The sequence below is a fragment of the Leiobunum rupestre genome, chromosome 6 (assembly GCF_980474605.1).
Source record: "Leiobunum rupestre chromosome 6, qqLeiRupe1.1.hap1, whole genome shotgun sequence".
In the NCBI taxonomy this organism is placed as follows: Eukaryota; Metazoa; Arthropoda; class Arachnida; order Opiliones; family Sclerosomatidae; genus Leiobunum; species Leiobunum rupestre.
Genome location: NC_143389.1, coordinates 3393883 through 3413017, shown reverse-complemented (window position 1 = coordinate 3413017; position 19135 = coordinate 3393883). Strand labels below are relative to the sequence as shown.

At 41.4% G+C, this 19135-nt stretch overlaps 5 non-coding genes and 5 pseudogenes across 5 annotated transcripts; 7 read left to right on the top strand and 3 right to left on the bottom strand.

Moving 5' to 3' along the window:
- Positions 1-3398: 3398 nt before the first annotated feature.
- On the top strand, positions 3399-3585 carry LOC149938132 (U2 spliceosomal RNA). Its single transcript, XR_016481659.1, has one exon. It is a non-coding gene; the product is annotated as a U2 spliceosomal RNA (small nuclear RNA).
- A 1943-nt stretch (positions 3586-5528) lies between these two features.
- On the bottom strand, positions 5529-5647 carry LOC149938131 (5S ribosomal RNA). Its single transcript, XR_016481902.1, has one exon. It is a non-coding gene; the product is annotated as a 5S ribosomal RNA (ribosomal RNA).
- A 1149-nt stretch (positions 5648-6796) lies between these two features.
- LOC149938130 (U2 spliceosomal RNA) lies at positions 6797-6899 on the top strand (annotated as a pseudogene).
- Positions 6900-8475: 1576 nt separating this feature from the next.
- On the top strand, positions 8476-8655 carry LOC149938129 (U2 spliceosomal RNA; annotated as a pseudogene).
- A 1947-nt stretch (positions 8656-10602) lies between these two features.
- Positions 10603-10721, bottom strand: LOC149938128 (5S ribosomal RNA). Its single transcript, XR_016481901.1, has one exon. It is a non-coding gene; the product is annotated as a 5S ribosomal RNA (ribosomal RNA).
- A 1147-nt stretch (positions 10722-11868) lies between these two features.
- On the top strand, positions 11869-12005 carry LOC149938127 (U2 spliceosomal RNA; annotated as a pseudogene).
- Positions 12006-13739: 1734 nt separating this feature from the next.
- On the top strand, positions 13740-13915 carry LOC149938126 (U2 spliceosomal RNA; annotated as a pseudogene).
- Positions 13916-15862: 1947 nt separating this feature from the next.
- On the bottom strand, positions 15863-15981 carry LOC149938125 (5S ribosomal RNA). Its single transcript, XR_016481900.1, has one exon. It is a non-coding gene; the product is annotated as a 5S ribosomal RNA (ribosomal RNA).
- Positions 15982-17131: 1150 nt separating this feature from the next.
- LOC149938124 (U2 spliceosomal RNA) lies at positions 17132-17275 on the top strand (annotated as a pseudogene).
- Positions 17276-18803: 1528 nt separating this feature from the next.
- Positions 18804-18989, top strand: LOC149938123 (U2 spliceosomal RNA). The gene has a single exon (XR_016481620.1). It is a non-coding gene; the product is annotated as a U2 spliceosomal RNA (small nuclear RNA).
- Positions 18990-19135: the final 146 nt, after the last annotated feature.

The following is a 19135-nucleotide window of genomic DNA, read 5'->3' as shown; positions in this document are numbered from 1 at the left end:
AAACCCCCCCTTAGACCGTATTGGTATAGGAATACCCAACGATTTAAGTGTTGTAGAGTTAAAAAATGTCGTTCAAGATTACGCGCTACTCGATATATATAGACTCAAATATCCGTCCAAGTTGGAATATACTTGGCGGAAAGATAATCTCGCATCCCGAATAGACAGGGTGTATGTATCCGATTCAGATACGCTTAAAATTAATTCGGCAGATATTGTTAAAATAGGTAGCCCAAATACTGTCATATCCGACCATGATCTAATTACAATTGGCTTGGGGGTCTCCGAGCTACAACCGAGGGGAGCGGGAATTTGGCGAATGAATAAATCGCTACTTACTGACAAAGAAATCGCGGCGCAGCTAAAACCTCAACTCGAAGCCACTCTGAGGGACGTGTGTACAGTAGACGACTGGGAAAATGCAAAATTAAGCGTTAAAAACATACTCGTACAATTAAGCAAGCAAGCGGCAGCCGATAAACGTCGACGTCTAGCTTTTCTGAGATGGGCGTTAGAGAAACTTTCACGTGTTGCTGTACAAACAATAGAAGTTGTATCGGCGAAAGACGAAATTCAAGCTTTAATTCACGAAGAGTACCACCGACAATACCAAGACCGATTAGACTCGGCCCAGGTAGAAGCGTTAACGGGGGAAGACACATTTTCAGCGGCATTCTATCGGAGATTCCGGCCTCCGAAGAAACGAATAGAAATTAGTTCCGTAAACACACCCCAGGGGATCAGTACGGAAAAAACCGTAATTGAAACTACATTTGTAGAATTTTATAGGGACCTTTATCGCGCAGAAAGAACTTCGGGTACCTTCCTGAATTCGTTGCCAGATACTCTACCTAAAGTCTTACCAGAAGATTCGGATTCGCTTACAGAACCACTCTTAGAGGCCGAACTCGACCAAGCTCTCAAACACATGAACAGTGGAAAAGCCCCAGGTGGAGATGGACTCCCGATGGAGCTGTATAAATTTATTTGGCCTACTCTTCGAGTTGTTCTTACGAGAATTTTTAATGCTATTCTTTGTACGAAGTCTTTACCACCCTCTTTCAGAAAGGGCGTCGTAACGCTCCTGTGTAAAGATGTGCCCAACAAAGCGGAACCGGCCAAGTGGAGGCCGATCACCCTCCTCAATTTTGATCGTAAACTCTTAGCGAAGGTAATCGAGCTACGAATTTCCCGATTCACGCAACAACTGGTCGGTGTGAACCAGTCATGTGGAGTACGAGGCCGCCAGCCAATTAACAATTTGGTAATGTTACGAGACATCATAAATTCCTACAACGAAAGGAGGCAATCGGGCTACCTGTTGGCCATTGACTTCGAAAAGGCGTTTGACCGTCTAGATCACCAATTTATCTGGAATGTTCTGAGGAAATTCGGATTTGGGACCGAGTTTATATCTTGGTTTCAGCTCCTGTACAAAGACAATACCAGTCAAGTTCTCGTGAATAATAACCTTACCGATGAATTTCCAGTACTACGTGGGGTGCGACAAGGCTGCCCTTTATCACCCGTCCTTTTCTGTTTGGCACTGGAACCAGTATTGATAGCCATAAAGGCGTCGCCTAATATACGAGGTCTGAATTGTCCAGGACATCCACAAGACGAAGAAAAATATATCGCGCATGCAGACGATGCCAATATGCTCTTGAATGACGCCCAGTCTGTGGTCGCGACGTTGGACGTTTTTTCCGAATTTTGCGCGGAGTCAGGGAGTAAACTTAACGTTGACAAGACAAGATTAATGGTCCTGGGAGTAAAGCCCACTGACGAAATACCGCAAGCAGTAACGGTCCATCTAACAACGGAGCCGATAAAAATCATGGGCCTCCATTTCAATGGACAGGGCGTGGACAAAAAAACTACGCTTCAGTTAATTCAGAAGTTTGTAGAGTCATTCCAAGCGTGGGCGAACCTACCCATGTCTTGGCGAACGAAAGTCCAACTAGTCCGACAGGTAGCGCTTCCGAGGCTAACATATGGCACCCCGTTTATAAAACTCAACGAAGTCCAACTAAAAGAAGTCACCCGTCAAATTTTCAAGTTTGTCTGGGATGGCCGACACGAAGCAATCGCGAGAACGACGACGAGTCTGCCTAAACCAGAAGGCGGCTTGGGAATTCCAGATGTCGCCTTGGAGATTAAATCACTCTCGCTCACACGGTACTTGGCATGTTTGAAAGCAGCACCGCACCCAGTAGCCCAGTCAATCGTATACAATTTATCAACGGCCAGTAAGTCGATTTTCAAGATACCATGGAATTTTCAGATATCTCATGCCGGAACTATACATCCCGCTTATAAGGACATGAAGAATTACGCAGTGGTTATTAACCAGAAAGACACTAACTTTGATTTTTTTAAAACCAGCAATAATCAGGTGAAGAATCTCCTGCGAACAGAAACCAGACCGAGAATCTGTTCCTTTCAGCCACAGCTTGACTGGAAGGTCACTTTCCAAAGGATTCACAATCCGCGCATCGAAAGTTCTCGAAGGGACCTGGCATACCGTATCGTTCATGACGCCCTGCCGACAAGGGATACCCTCGTGTCAAGACAGATCGGTAAAACGAGAAAATGCCCGAGATGTCCCGCCAACGAAACCCTAATTCACATATTTTACGAATGTGAAAACGCCAAACTATTGAGAAATCATCTACGAAACTTCATTAAAATACCCTTTATACAGTGGCGAACTATCATTTATTTGGCTCCTCTCCCAATACCACTTCCTTTGACAAATATACTAATTATACTTATAACTGAGATCAATTATCAGATCTGGAGAGTGCGCAACGAAGCGGTCTTTGACAATCGATTCGAGTCCGCTAAAGTTGTTTTGGAAAGAGTTCGAAGTAATCTTCTTCGAAAAGCCCGCTTGGACCAAAAACGTCTTCCCGAGGGGCAGTTTGGGGACCTTTGGGCCAACTTAGATCTCCCAATAATTGAGCGCCGTCAGTCGAAACTTAGAATTTTATTTTAATGTAATTTGGTTCTTAAAAATCAAAAATTTTTAGTGCGAAACTGAAATTGTAAATAAATATATATAGAAATGATTTTTTTAAATGTTTTTAAATAGACCGCAACTTGTGTAAATAGGAAATAATCAAAACAATTTAATTATCGCTATATCTAAAAGAAATTAATTGAGACCTAGATCTTTGGTGTTAACTTTTCTAGTGTAAAATTAGAACATACAAATCGGAATAAAAACAATATTGTAATGATGTATATAATTTTAAAAAAACCAGTGTAAATAGACTATGAAACATGTAAATAAGAGAATTCGACAAGTGCCATCTGTGCACAAATTCTGTAACTAGCGGAAAATTGTTTAATTTAAACTAAACCTAAAAACAATTTTAAAAACAAGTACTGTGCTGTAAACTTTTTGAAAATTAATAAAATACTTTAGTATCTGTTCTTATCAGCTTAATATCTGATACGGGTCCCATCGGGGCCCAAGATATTAAACTTATTTTTGGACGGCGGCGGAGTGGTCGGAGCTTGCTCCACCTCCGCCACGGGTCGGCCTGGTATTGCAGTAAATCCGGGATCGGCCCACTTCTCTCTTGAAATCAAAAATCAAACGCTCTTATAATGGCGCACTGCGCAACACAGTATTTCCGGGAAATGTTATTTGGCTGTCTTTATATATATTTCTTTATTATAATATATTGCCCCTCTGACGTCATAAGTGGTAAAATCCTTATTGTCGAATAGTTAATAATGAAGAATCGGAAAGATTCCAGTTTTTGAATTTTCTTTTACCTAGTTATACACTCTTTTTCGCGGTATTTTCACGGAGGATAGGAAGGGAGGCGAAGTAGGAGGGATGAATGGCGGCAAGATTGCGGCAGCTACGCTACGTCTAGCCGCCATTTTTCCGAAATTTTCCCGCCGCTAAGCTTCTTACAAGGATGCTGCCGCGTTCATCCCTCCTACTTCGCCTCCCTTCCTATCCTCCTTGGTATTTTCCTGGGCGCGTCCATGCTTGGTTTTCCCCCTTTCAGTCCTCTCCTCCATTATGGATACCCAAGGAGTGGATGCTAGACTCCCCGTTTAGGGCAGAGGCAATGGCCGACGAGCGGGAGGCAAGTAAGAGGGGTAAAATAAAGGCGCGAAAAGAGGTTGTTCTGTGTTATTCCTGTGGTTTTATTCGTAACCCAAGGTTCGTAAATCGTGCATGTTCTAAGTGGTTGGCTGAAGGAACCGGTTTTCATAACGTAAATTCGCGGGTTTCGGTATGGTGGGTAGAGACAGCGCGCCCCTCATTTTTAGGTCATTGGGTTCCAGCCAAGATGTTCCGCGTAAAGAGAAAACACGAAATAAGCCCCTCTCCATTTTTTCTCTCTTCCCGTCTTCCGTGGACAGTGAGTCGCCGCCGGGGGCCCGCCGCCCGCGGCAGCTACATTACCAAGATATAAAGTGGCAAGGCTTATTTTTGGTAAGTACAAAATCATTTATTATATATTGCTCTATAATTAACTATATTTGGAATTAAACATTTTTGTTCTATTTATCTCAAAGTCATGATTATTCCTAACATTAATAGTATTAAACTTAATATGATATATCTTTTGTTAAAGTAGATTAGGAATTTATAATTTTAATATTTATAGAGGAGTTCGGATTTAAAATGTTATATTTTTTTAATAATGATCTCAAAGATCTGACTTTTGAAATGTTTGTTACTTTTTCTAAGTATCAATAAAACATGACATTAAATTTATATTGTGCCAAGGTTCATTTTTATATTTTACATAAACTACATCACCTAAAACAATTAATAGATAAAAGTTAGCTATATTATTTTGTTTAAAAAATATATCTCTGTCTCCGTTTTATTATTTAATTTCGTGGTTTGTTTTGATATTTTGTATTTTTGGGTTACTCCCCTAATCCATGCGGCTGTCCCATGATAAAACCTTCTATAAAACATTTTCCAAAAGTCCTTTTTTAGATTCAACTATTTAAATTACATTTAAGATTAAAATTTAGAACAAAAAATATATTTCACAATTAGAATTTGTTAATAAAATTTTAACTTTGGACTTCATTCCAAAACCAGAAAAGGCCATTTCAGAGTGGATTTTACCGCGGAAATGTTTTTGTTTAGAGATAAACGTTAGTTAGTTAGTTAGTTAGTTAGTTAGTTAATTAGTTAGTTAGTTAGTTAGTTAGTTAATTAGTTAGTTAGTTAGTTAGTTAGTTAGTAAGTAAGTAAGTAAGTAAGTAAGTAAGTAAGTTAGTACTATTTTAAGTACAAGCCTTAAGTAGAATAAAATGAAAACCAATTTTCTCGCCATTTTATTTTGTTCAATTTTGATACTAACATGTATTTTATTCACGGAAAGATGCTGCCAGTTGTTAAAAAAAGGCCAAGAGTTGACCGAAATAATATTATCGTCTGGGCGAACTTTTAATTGCATAAAAAAGCAGCGTCAAAATGATAGGATGAAGGTATTTTCCTGTTAAAAGACGCAAATCCCATCCCGCGAAAATAAATGAGTAGCCAACGGCACGCGGTGTTCCCAGGTGGTCTCCCTCCCAAGTACTGACCGCGCTCGACGCTGCTTAACTTCGGTGATCAGACGAGAACCGGTGTATTCAGCGTGATATGGCCGTTGCCGCTAGAGTGTAATTGATAGCGGTGGACAAGCCGCGACTAGCCAGGTCCTGGTAGGTTGGTGATCGCCGAGGGCCACCGGCTGCATGCGGCTCCAATAGAACGTTCTATACACTCTTTTTAGAAACGTTTACTGGGCGCCGATATTATCGTACAGACAACCAACGAGCAAGCCCTTTACCGCAGAAATTTCATCCCCCCCCCCCCAAACCAGTTTTTTCATCACCCTCCCCGTAGACTGTAAGGTGATGGCGGTCGATTGGGAAGGCGCGTTTACGAATCTATAAAATTGGTGTGGTGTGCTTTCCCCCTTTGGAGTTCGGAGGAGGTGAAGGTTTGGCCGGTTTTTCGTCTTAGAGAAATATATTTATCTGGCAAACCCGTAAGAAATTGAGAGCAGTCAATTTTTATTAGTAGCGTAGTTGCTAGCCTAGGCTTCACATATTTCCGGCTTTGCTTTCCGCGCCTTTTTTCTTATTTTAAATGATTTTTGTAATAAATGTATGATGGCAAATAAGCAAAATTCTAGAAAATACTAGTCCCAAATCCACGTGTTTAAGATGAAACTTAGATCATGAAAATATCCTTAACCCCAAACATACTTCAACACCTAGGGTGCCTCCTACAACTCCTAAAAGGTACGTCTCTAAAATATTCATATAAAGACAGGACATAAGCCGAATTCTCTTAAACCAAAGAATAACAAAAGTTGTTAGTCCTGCTGAACCAGCTCTATAGTCTGTATGAAAAGTGACCGGTTATGGTCCACTTTTATAGAACGCTCTATTCGCTTATAATAAATTTTTCCTAAATGGTCATTTAAACGCGTTTGACGTTTCACGTAGAATCTAGTACACTTAATACGTTATTTATGGTCCTATAAACCACCATTTAGATTTTTTTTCCATACGGCCCGGTAAAGTGGCCCACTCTACTGTCTCTAGCCGATGACCCCAAAAGTGCCAGTCCGGGCCTGGCGGTGTACCTCTATTTCACGGATTCAAGATATCGTCTTCTCCTTTGTTCGCGCGATGGCTACAAACGTTGTCATCTCCCACCAGGACCAACATTCGGTGACGTAATTATGAAATATTTGAAATGCTCGAATTCTCTCTTTTTACTTTGTTAAACAGTGACGGCTCCTAGCGGGTTATCGCTTCTCGGCCTTTTGGCTAAGATCAAAGTGTAGTATCTGTTCCCAGCTATTTCGCTGAAATCTTGGCCGAAAGGCCGTTAAGCGAGTTTTCCAGCTATACAGCTAGTTCCTGCGATGCTGACTTCCCTGCCGGTATCCTGACGTTCCTGTTCCTGCTTCTGAAGCTGCCGCTGCTGTTTCCGGTTCCTCTGCTGTTCCTGACTCCGCTGCTGTTCCTGGTCCTGGTCCTGCTGACACTTACCTGTCGCTGCTGTTCCTGGTCTCCACGCTGTATCCTGACTTGGCCGATTCCTGCCATTTCCACTTGACGCTGTTCCTTCCTGGGACTTGACTTTACCCGACGACCCCTCTAAAGCCATCATGGCTGCAGAGGTGAAGAAGCGGACTGCCCGGCTTGAAGTCGACGCCGGATTCCTGGACGTTGCTCAAACCTTCTACTCTAAACTTGGACCTCAGTGTTTGGAGACTCTTCAACCTGTTGGGAAAAACTGCTACCTTCTTACCTTTACCACTCTGGCCTTCCTCCAGCAAGCTGTCTCCTATGGGGAGCTGATTATAAATGGGAAACCCTGCACGATAACCAGCATCGACGACGACGGTGTCTGGTTAACCATCAAGAACCTGCCCTCCTGGATTCAATGGGATGCCATACTTACCACATTACGACCATACGGAACCATCAAAGCTCACCGACTAGACGAATACCCCGAATTAAAAGGACTTAGAAATGGCGACCGCTCCGTAAAAATCATCATGTCGAAAACCATCCCTAATGTGCTCTTTTTTGGACGCAGCAGGGCGTTAATATACTATACAGGCGTCGTAAAGAAATGCTTTTTTTGCGACCAAGAAGGCCACAACACCTCAACTTGCGAAATCAAACGAGCCAGGCAAGCAGAGCGGAACCAACCCATGGAGGAAGGCCAGAAAGAGTCTCCGAAGGATGAGCCCGAGCGCGTCCAGGAGACAGGCGGCAGTACTTCTGCTAAAGAACACGATCCATTAGCAGAAGCAGCAGCACCACAAGAGGCATCACCCAGCGACCACCAGGAACCACGACCGAAATACCTACCCATCTCACCGTCCTCAGTAGAAACCATCAAGAAATATTCACAGGCAAAACTTCAAGAATTTAAGACACACGTTCAGACAGCAGACGACATAGACAATGCAAGGAAAAAGGAATGGATCGAGATCATCAACGCAGCACAAGCAAAATTTTCAAAACGGCGTATCCACACCTCTCCGGAAAGAGAGGCCAAGAAGGGAAAGACCCGGAACGAGGAGAAGAAGTCATTCGCCAGCGCCGCCAAAAGCACACCCGAACAAGATATATATGCAGAATACGTAACATACTGAATTTTGCACATATGTTTCTAATACACTTTTAATATATTTTTAAAATGTATTTTAGTGTATTATTCACATATTTTATTCGTCACCTTTAATTTTAAAATTAAGTTTTTTTATCTCGATTATTTCTTAGTGTTTTGTTTTAAAGTTTTTAACTTTACGTAACTCACTGTTTAAACCCTGCAAAAAAAAATTAATTATATGCCTAATAACTATACTTACCTTGATCGACTATGAACTTGACTTTTGTTCGCAATAATTTAATTAAGTAAAAACGCGAACAAATACAACAAACGTAAACATGTAAAAATGTAAAATTAACGAAGCTTTTAATAAACAATTAAAAGTATCTGTTCTTATCAGCTTAATATCTGATACGGGTCCCATCGGGGCCCAAGATATTAAACTTATTTTTGGACGGCGGCGGAGTGGTCGGAGCTTGCTCCACCTCCGCCACGGGTCGGCCTGGTATTGCAGTAAATCCGGGATCGGCCCACTTCTCTCTTGAAATCAAAAATCAAACGCTCTTATAATGGCGCACTGCGCAACACAGTATTTCCGGGAAATGTTATTTGGCTGTCTTTATATATATTTCTTTATTATAATATATTGCCCCTCTGACGTCATAAGTGGTAAAATCCTTATTGTCGAATAGTTAATAATGAAGAATCGGAAAGATTCCAGTTTTTGAATTTTCTTTTACCTAGTTATACACTCTTTTTCGCGGTATTTTCACGGAGGATAGGAAGGGAGGCGAAGTAGGAGGGATGAATGGCGGCAAGATTGCGGCAGCTACGCTACGTCTAGCCGCCATTTTTCCGAAATTTTCCCGCCGCTAAGCTTCTTACAAGGATGCTGCCGCGTTCATCCCTCCTACTTCGCCTCCCTTCCTATCCTCCTTGGTATTTTCCTGGGCGCGTCCATGCTTGGTTTTCCCCCTTTCAGTCCTCTCCTCCATTATGGATACCCAAGGAGTGGATGCTAGACTCCCCGTTTAGGGCAGAGGCAATGGCCGACGAGCGGGAGGCAAGTAAGAGGGGTAAAATAAAGGCGCGAAAAGAGGTTGTTCTGTGTTATTCCTGTGGTTTTATTCGTAACCCAAGGTTCGTAAATCGTGCATGTTCTAAGTGGTTGGCTGAAGGAACCGGTTTTCATAACGTAAATTCGCGGGTTTCGGTATGGTGGGTAGAGACAGCGCGCCCCTCATTTTTAGGTCATTGGGTTCCAGCCAAGATGTTCCGCGTAAAGAGAAAACACGAAATAAGCCCCTCTCCATTTTTTCTCTCTTCCCGTCTTCCGTGGACAGTGAGTCGCCGCCGGGGGCCCGCCGCCCGCGGCAGCTACATTACCAAGATATAAAGTGGCAAGGCTTATTTTTGGTAAGTACAAAATCATTTATTATATATTGCTCTATAATTAACTATATTTGGAATTAAACATTTTTGTTCTATTTATCTCAAAGTCATGATTATTCCTAACATTAATAGTATTAAACTTAATATGATATATCTTTTGTTAAAGTAGATTAGGAATTTATAATTTTAATATTTATAGAGGAGTTCGGATTTAAAATGTTATATTTTTTTAATAATGATCTCAAAGATCTGACTTTTGAAATGTTTGTTACTTTTTCTAAGTATCAATAAAACATGACATTAAATTTATATTGTGCCAAGGTTCATTTTTATATTTTACATAAACTACATCACCTAAAACAATTAATAGATAAAAGTTAGCTATATTATTTTGTTTAAAAAATATATCTCTGTCTCCGTTTTATTATTTAATTTCGTGGTTTGTTTTGATATTTTGTATTTTTGGGTTACTCCCCTAATCCATGCGGCTGTCCCATGATAAAACCTTCTATAAAACATTTTCCAAAAGTCCTTTTTTAGATTCAACTATTTAAATTACATTTAAGATTAAAATTTAGAACAAAAAATATATTTCACAATTAGAATTTGTTAATAAAATTTTAACTTTGGACTTCATTCCAAAACCAGAAAAGGCCATTTCAGAGTGGATTTTACCGCGGAAATGTTTTTGTTTAGAGATAAACGTTAGTTAGTTAGTTAGTTAGTTAGTTAGTTAATTAGTTAGTTAGTTAGTTAGTTAGTTAATTAGTTAGTTAGTTAGTTAGTTAGTTAGTAAGTAAGTAAGTAAGTAAGTAAGTAAGTAAGTAAGTTAGTACTATTTTAAGTACAAGCCTTAAGTAGAATAAAATGAAAACCAATTTTCTCGCCATTTTATTTTGTTCAATTTTGATACTAACATGTATTTTATTCACGGAAAGATGCTGCCAGTTGTTAAAAAAAGGCCAAGAGTTGACCGAAATAATATTATCGTCTGGGCGAACTTTTAATTGCATAAAAAAGCAGCGTCAAAATGATAGGATGAAGGTATTTTCCTGTTAAAAGACGCAAATCCCATCCCGCGAAAATAAATGAGTAGCCAACGGCACGCGGTGTTCCCAGGTGGTCTCCCTCCCAAGTACTGACCGCGCTCGACGCTGCTTAACTTCGGTGATCAGACGAGAACCGGTGTATTCAGCGTGATATGGCCGTTGCCGCTAGAGTGTAATTGATAGCGGTGGACAAGCCGCGACTAGCCAGGTCCTGGTAGGTTGGTGATCGCCGAGGGCCACCGGCTGCATGCGGCTCCAATAGAACGTTCTATACACTCTTTTTAGAAACGTTTACTGGGCGCCGATATTATCGTACAGACAACCAACGAGCAAGCCCTTTACCGCAGAAATTTCATCCCCCCCCCCAAACCAGTTTTTTCATCACCCTCCCCGTAGACTGTAAGGTGATGGCGGTCGATTGGGAAGGCGCGTTTACGAATCTATAAAATTGGTGTGGTGTGCTTTCCCCCTTTGGAGTTCGGAGGAGGTGAAGGTTTGGCCGGTTTTTCGTCTTAGAGAAATATATTTATCTGGCAAACCCGTAAGAAATTGAGAGCAGTCAATTTTTATTAGTAGCGTAGTTGCTAGCCTAGGCTTCACATATTTCCGGCTTTGCTTTCCGCGCCTTTTTTCTTATTTTAAATGATTTTTGTAATAAATGTATGATGGCAAATAAGCAAAATTCTAGAAAATACTAGTCCCAAATCCACGTGTTTAAGATGAAACTTAGATCATGAAAATATCCTTAACCCCAAACATACTTCAACACCTAGGGTGCCTCCTACAACTCCTAAAAGGTACGTCTCTAAAATATTCATATAAAGACAGGACATAAGCCGAATTCTCTTAAACCAAAGAATAACAAAAGTTGTTAGTCCTGCTGAACCAGCTCTATAGTCTGTATGAAAAGTGACCGGTTATGGTCCACTTTTATAGAACGCTCTATTCGCTTATAATAAATTTTTCCTAAATGGTCATTTAAACGCGTTTGACGTTTCACGTAGAATCTAGTACACTTAATACGTTATTTATGGTCCTATAAACCACCATTTAGATTTTTTTTCCATACGGCCCGGTAAAGTGGCCCACTCTACTGTCTCTAGCCGATGACCCCAAAAGTGCCAGTCCGGGCCTGGCGGTGTACCTCTATTTCACGGATTCAAGATATCGTCTTCTCCTTTGTTCGCGCGATGGCTACAAACGTTGTCATCTCCCACCAGGACCAACATTCGGTGACGTAATTATGAAATATTTGAAATGCTCGAATTCTCTCTTTTTACTTTGTTAAACAGTGACGGCTCCTAGCGGGTTATCGCTTCTCGGCCTTTTGGCTAAGATCAAAGTGTAGTATCTGTTTCCAATAGTTCTATACCGAGATCTTAGTCGGGGGGCGAGAAGTGTTTATACGCCTTTAAGGCGAGTTATACGTACCTGCTCGTCTATCTGCCAAGCTGAGTCGGCATTCTACACCGACCCAGATCCTGTTCCAGTTGAAGTTCCTGTTCCTGCTCCTGCGTTCCAGTCGCTGTTTGGCTCCTCCCAGCGGTTCCTGAGTATCCGGTTTCCGCTTCGGCGGTCACCACCATCGTCGCCATGCCTGCCGTGTCGTCTCTGCCGTGCAAGCCACAGTCCGGGCCTTCGTCCTCCAAGAAGGCCACGGCACGAATCAAGTTCGACGGGGTCAATGTAGAAGATTTGGCTGTAGCTCTTTTCGACTGCATTGGCCCCAAGAGCATCACCGTCTTCCAGATGCTGGCTAAATCTGAATGTCAGATTACGTTCAAGGACGCCATCTGTTATCAGAAGGCCGTAGATGCCGGTATAATTGTCGGCGACAAACATCTAAGTATCATTGGAGTTGCAGACCCGGTGACTCAGATCAATATGAAGGATGCGCCTTGCTGGTGGGATCTACCGTTCCTGCGAGCCGCTTTGAGGAACTACTGCGAAGTGGTGTCGGAAACATGGGAAACCTTCCAGAAAGGCCCGCTTAAAGATGTCCGAAACGGAAATCGCCGCCTTGAAGTCAAGGTCAAGAGCCCAATCCCGAACCTGATGACCATCAGCGGACATCGCATTCAGCTCGTGTATCAAGGTGTCCAAAGAATGTGCTTCTACTGTCGTAAAGACAGTCATCAGGTTCGGGATTGTCCTAAGAAGAAAAGAAAGGCGCCACCAGCTCCAGAAAATTCGGTCATCCAGGGCCATATTCCGGCCCCCGAAGACGCTGTAAATCTGGGGAACGAAACCACACCACCACCACAGGAAGGGGCAGCTATCACAGACGCTGCCGTCCACGAAGAACAGATGGAAGAATCTGTACCGGAAGCAGGATGTTTCGAGGGGGGTGAAGATGGCTGGAGTCTCTCTTCACCAGGATCTTCCCTCAAACCATCTGATTTGCCGCAAATGTCCAACGGCTACGCAAACGCAGTGAAGACTCCGCCACAGCACACACCTGTTCTAGAGCTCTTTCCCATTTCGAAAAACCCAGCATATGAAGAACCGATCTACGAACGAGATTGGAATTGGTCGACAATGACCGAACAGGAAATAGAGAACTTTTGCCGTCGTGCACGAAGCTTGGTCACAGAGTCACCAGAAATACTTAGATGGCGTGAAGAATCACTGACTGAAGCGCGCCTCACCTTGCAAAGTCGCAGGAAACGACCACAGTCTTCCCCATCAGAATCGCACATCAAAAAAGGGAAAAAATAGGCCCTGAATATGATATGTAAATATGTTTTTAATGACTCTTTAAGTTTTATCTTTAGTTTTAATACGCTTTTAACTTTACATTATTTAAAGTTTTGATTTTGTAAATATTAAATGTCTATAGTTTTTAAAAAAAAATGGTATGCTTAAAATGTTATACTTACCGTATACTTACCTCGGATCCTGTTTACCCTGTAAAAATGAAAAGAAAATTGTTAAAACTAAAAAAATATGCCTAGAATGTGAAATCAAAAAAAAAACCACTTACCTTGACCAAAACAAATCAGTGAAAAAGTAACTCTTTTGTATTTTAAAATGTTTCAGTCCCGTTTTTACTTGAATAATTGTAAATACTTACCTTTTAACGATAGAGGCGACGTCAGAAATTCTGGAATTTTGTGTGTAAAACAGTGTTCGCGATAATTTAAATTTTTTAATAACGCGGACATTTGTAACCATGACAACGAATTTTAAATAAACAAATTCAGTATCTGTTCTTATCAGCTTAATATCTGATACGGGTCCCATCGGGGCCCAAGATATTAAACTTATTTTTGGACGGCGGCGGAGTGGTCGGAGCTTGCTCCACCTCCGCCACGGGTCGGCCTGGTATTGCAGTAAATCCGGGATCGGCCCACTTCTCTCTTGAAATCAAAAATCAAACGCTCTTATAATGGCGCACTGCGCAACACAGTATTTCCGGGAAATGTTATTTGGCTGTCTTTATATATATTTCTTTATTATAATATATTGCCCCTCTGACGTCATAAGTGGTAAAATCCTTATTGTCGAATAGTTAATAATGAAGAATCGGAAAGATTCCAGTTTTTGAATTTTCTTTTACCTAGTTATACACTCTTTTTCGCGGTATTTTCACGGAGGATAGGAAGGGAGGCGAAGTAGGAGGGATGAATGGCGGCAAGATTGCGGCAGCTACGCTACGTCTAGCCGCCATTTTTCCGAAATTTTCCCGCCGCTAAGCTTCTTACAAGGATGCTGCCGCGTTCATCCCTCCTACTTCGCCTCCCTTCCTATCCTCCTTGGTATTTTCCTGGGCGCGTCCATGCTTGGTTTTCCCCCTTTCAGTCCTCTCCTCCATTATGGATACCCAAGGAGTGGATGCTAGACTCCCCGTTTAGGGCAGAGGCAATGGCCGACGAGCGGGAGGCAAGTAAGAGGGGTAAAATAAAGGCGCGAAAAGAGGTTGTTCTGTGTTATTCCTGTGGTTTTATTCGTAACCCAAGGTTCGTAAATCGTGCATGTTCTAAGTGGTTGGCTGAAGGAACCGGTTTTCATAACGTAAATTCGCGGGTTTCGGTATGGTGGGTAGAGACAGCGCGCCCCTCATTTTTAGGTCATTGGGTTCCAGCCAAGATGTTCCGCGTAAAGAGAAAACACGAAATAAGCCCCTCTCCATTTTTTCTCTCTTCCCGTCTTCCGTGGACAGTGAGTCGCCGCCGGGGGCCCGCCGCCCGCGGCAGCTACATTACCAAGATATAAAGTGGCAAGGCTTATTTTTGGTAAGTACAAAATCATTTATTATATATTGCTCTATAATTAACTATATTTGGAATTAAACATTTTTGTTCTATTTATCTCAAAGTCATGATTATTCCTAACATTAATAGTATTAAACTTAATATGATATATCTTTTGTTAAAGTAGATTAGGAATTTATAATTTTAATATTTATAGAGGAGTTCGGATTTAAAATGTTATATTTTTTTAATAATGATCTCAAAGATCTGACTTTTGAAATGTTTGTTACTTTTTCTAAGTATCAATAAAACATGACATTAAATTTATATTGTGCCAAGGTTCATTTTTATATTTTACATAAACTACATCACCTAAAACAATTAATAGATAAAAGTTAGCTATATTATTTTGTTTAAAAAATATATCTCTGTCTCCGTTTTATTATTTAATTTCGTGGTTTGTTTTGATATTTTGTATTTTTGGGTTACTCCCCTAATCCATGCGGCTGTCCCATGATAAAACCTTCTATAAAACATTTTCCAAAAGTCCTTTTTTAGATTCAACTATTTAAATTACATTTAAGATTAAAATTTAGAACAAAAAATATATTTCACAATTAGAATTTGTTAATAAAATTTTAACTTTGGACTTCATTCCAAAACCAGAAAAGGCCATTTCAGAGTGGATTTTACCGCGGAAATGTTTTTGTTTAGAGATAAACGTTAGTTAGTTAGTTAGTTAGTTAGTTAGTTAATTAGTTAGTTAGTTAGTTAGTTAGTTAATTAGTTAGTTAGTTAGTTAGTTAGTTAGTAAGTAAGTAAGTAAGTAAGTAAGTAAGTAAGTAAGTTAGTACTATTTTAAGTACAAGCCTTAAGTAGAATAAAATGAAAACCAATTTTCTCGCCATTTTATTTTGTTCAATTTTGATACTAACATGTATTTTATTCACGGAAAGATGCTGCCAGTTGTTAAAAAAAGGCCAAGAGTTGACCGAAATAATATTATCGTCTGGGCGAACTTTTAATTGCATAAAAAAGCAGCGTCAAAATGATAGGATGAAGGTATTTTCCTGTTAAAAGACGCAAATCCCATCCCGCGAAAATAAATGAGTAGCCAACGGCACGCGGTGTTCCCAGGTGGTCTCCCTCCCAAGTACTGACCGCGCTCGACGCTGCTTAACTTCGGTGATCAGACGAGAACCGGTGTATTCAGCGTGATATGGCCGTTGCCGCTAGAGTGTAATTGATAGCGGTGGACAAGCCGCGACTAGCCAGGTCCTGGTAGGTTGGTGATCGCCGAGGGCCACCGGCTGCATGCGGCTCCAATAGAACGTTCTATACACTCTTTTTAGAAACGTTTACTGGGCGCCGATATTATCGTACAGACAACCAACGAGCAAGCCCTTTACCGCAGAAATTTCATCCCCCCCCCCCCCAAACCAGTTTTTTCATCACCCTCCCCGTAGACTGTAAGGTGATGGCGGTCGATTGGGAAGGCGCGTTTACGAATCTATAAAATTGGTGTGGTGTGCTTTCCCCCTTTGGAGTTCGGAGGAGGTGAAGGTTTGGCCGGTTTTTCGTCTTAGAGAAATATATTTATCTGGCAAACCCGTAAGAAATTGAGAGCAGTCAATTTTTATTAGTAGCGTAGTTGCTAGCCTAGGCTTCACATATTTCCGGCTTTGCTTTCCGCGCCTTTTTTCTTATTTTAAATGATTTTTGTAATAAATGTATGATGGCAAATAAGCAAAATTCTAGAAAATACTAGTCCCAAATCCACGTGTTTAAGATGAAACTTAGATCATGAAAATATCCTTAACCCCAAACATACTTCAACACCTAGGGTGCCTCCTACAACTCCTAAAAGGTACGTCTCTAAAATATTCATATAAAGACAGGACATAAGCCGAATTCTCTTAAACCAAAGAATAACAAAAGTTGTTAGTCCTGCTGAACCAGCTCTATAGTCTGTATGAAAAGTGACCGGTTATGGTCCACTTTTATAGAACGCTCTATTCGCTTATAATAAATTTTTCCTAAATGGTCATTTAAACGCGTTTGACGTTTCACGTAGAATCTAGTACACTTAATACGTTATTTATGGTCCTATAAACCACCATTTAGATTTTTTTTCCATACGGCCCGGTAAAGTGGCCCACTCTACTGTCTCTAGCCGATGACCCCAAAAGTGCCAGTCCGGGCCTGGCGGTGTACCTCTATTTCACGGATTCAAGATATCGTCTTCTCCTTTGTTCGCGCGATGGCTACAAACGTTGTCATCTCCCACCAGGACCAACATTCGGTGACGTAATTATGAAATATTTGAAATGCTCGAATTCTCTCTTTTTACTTTGTTAAACAGTGACGGCTCCTAGCGGGTTATCGCTTCTCGGCCTTTTGGCTAAGATCAAAGTGTAGTATCTGTTCCCAGCTATTTCGCTGAAATCTTGGCCGAAAGGCCGTTAAGCGACGTATACGCTTCTCAGCCTGTTCCTGCGATGCTGACTTACCTGCCGGTATCCTGAAGTTGCTGTTCCTGTTCCTGCTCCTGCTGCTGCCGCTGCTGTGTCCGGTTCCGTTGCTGTTCCTGATTCCGCTGCCGATCCTGGTCCTGGTCCTGCTGACACTTACCTGTCGCTGCTGTTCCTGGTCTCCACGCTGTATCCTGACTTGGCCGATTCCTGCCATTTTCACTTGACGCTGTTCCTTCCTGGGACTTGACTTCACCCGACGACCCCTCTAAAGCCATCATGGCTGCAGAGGTGAAGAAGCGGACCGCTCGACTGGACGTCGATGCTGGCTACTTCGAAATCGCTCAGACCTTCCTCGGAAAGCTCGGATCCGATTCAATCGAAATGCTTCAACCTGTTGGTAAAGAATCTTACTTACTTACCTTCACAACCCTGGCCTTCCTGAAACAAGCAGTCTCCTACGGAGAATTAACGATCAACAATAAGACCTGTAAAGTCACCAGCGTCGAGGATGACGGCGTCTGGTTGACAATCAAGAATCTGCAACCATGGATACAATGGGATGCCATATTGACAAACTTACGACAGTATGGCGAAATTAAGGCCCATCGCCTAGATGAATATAAAGAACTCAAAGGGATCAAAAATGGAGATAGAGCGGTAAAAATCAGAATTAATAAAACTATACCTAATGTTCTTTATTTTGGCCGTAGTCGAGCCCTGGTTTACTACCCAGGTGTTTCAAAAAAGTGCTTCTTTTGTGATCAGGAGGGGCACATTGCCTCTGCCTGCGACGCAAAAAAGAATAACCAGACGACCGAGAAGACAAAACCCCGAACCAACGACGACTTACCCAAAGATCCTGACATAACCAGAAACTCCACACCTATACTCACCAACGCCACCACTCGAGACGATAACCTGAAAGTAAACCAAGAAAATCAAACAAGTAACTTACCTATACTTACCGCTGCCGACGAATCAAAAAGCTCTGAAGAGAGCTGGACGATGACGTCACCCGAACCATCCAAGAAGAACCCAGATCCTCCAGTCCAAACAAGCCAATACGCCGACGCCTTGAAATCTCCACCACAACCAGATGAACCTGAAAATAAACCCGAAACAACAAGCAACGACCCTGAACAATCCGAATCCGAATCCGACAGCAGCAACGACGAGACCACTACAGCCACCGGTCCCAGGTGGGATCCAAATACCTGGGAACTGGGGGATAAACAAGATTTTAAGAAACTCACCAAACAAGAACTCCAAATACTGTTAGAACGCATTAAACGAGAACCTCCAAGCCGCACCCCATACATCACCTGGCAAATAGACTATATAAAAAACGACATCACATCCATCCTCCAAAATTATCCTAAACGCCGTAACAGCACGACTCCAATAAAAAAAGTGAAAAAAGGGAAATCTTAAAATTAAAATTTTAAAATTTTATACGTAAACCTCGGTTTTAATTTTGTGAAATTATTAGTTTTCTACCTTTTATTTTTTGTGACTAATTATTGACCTGTTTTAATTTAAACTAACTTAAAAAACAGGAATATATGACAAGGGTACTGTACCAAATTTGATTTTTTAATAAACAAATTCAGTATCTGTTCTTATCAGCTTAATATCTGATACGGGTCCCATCGGGGCCCAAGATATTAAACTTATTTTTGGACGGCGGCGGAGTGGTCGGAGCTTGCTCCACCTCCGCCACGGGTCGGCCTGGTATTGCAGTAAATCCGGGATCGGCCCACTTCTCTCTTGAAATCAAAAATCAAACGCTCTTATAATGGCGCACTGCGCAACACAGTATTTCCGGGAAATGTTATTTGGCTGTCTTTATATATATTTCTTTATTATAATATATTGCCCCTCTGACGTCATAAGTGGTAAAATCCTTATTGT